The sequence below is a fragment of the Silene latifolia genome, chromosome Y (genome assembly GCF_048544455.1).
Source record: "Silene latifolia isolate original U9 population chromosome Y, ASM4854445v1, whole genome shotgun sequence".
NCBI lineage: Eukaryota > Viridiplantae > Streptophyta > Magnoliopsida > Caryophyllales > Caryophyllaceae > Silene > Silene latifolia.
Window position 1 is genome coordinate 285,294,347 of NC_133538.1, and position 618 is coordinate 285,294,964.

Below are 618 nucleotides of genomic sequence, written 5' to 3' on the forward strand. Positions count from 1 at the left end.
TAGGTCACAAGAGAAATGAGTGCACGAGTGTACCTGGAGCTTTTCAGAGATTGGCTCAGGGGAGCTATTGTCAGGGGCCGGCACAGAGTTATGCGAGTAACAAACCGGCTGGATCATGGTCTAACCGGAAAGGTCAGAGCAACCAGGGTGGAGGTAACCACAATGGCGGTAATTCTTATCAGAAACCAGCTACGAACAACAACAACAATCAGAGGTCGGGTGCTAAGCCGACCACATCAGCCAGTACTGTCCAGAGAGGTGGACAGAAGACCAGTGGAAAGCTGTTTATGATGGACAACAAAGCAACTGAGGACGACGCACATGTTATCACTGGTAATTTTCTTGTTAACGTTATTCATACCTTTGTTTTGTTTGATTCGAGGGCGTCTCAGTCATTTGTATCTTCGAGTCATGTTAAACGGTTGGGTTTGAGGGTATATGAGTCTCTAAGTGAGAAAGTTTTTATACCTTCGGGTGAGTCTGTATCATGTGGGAGGTTGTATAGGGATGTATCTATGATAGTTGGGCAGGTTGACCTACCTGTAGACTTGCTAGAGTTCCTTTTAGACGGTTTTGAGATGATAGTCGGGATGGATTGGTTGGGAAAGTACAAAGCTA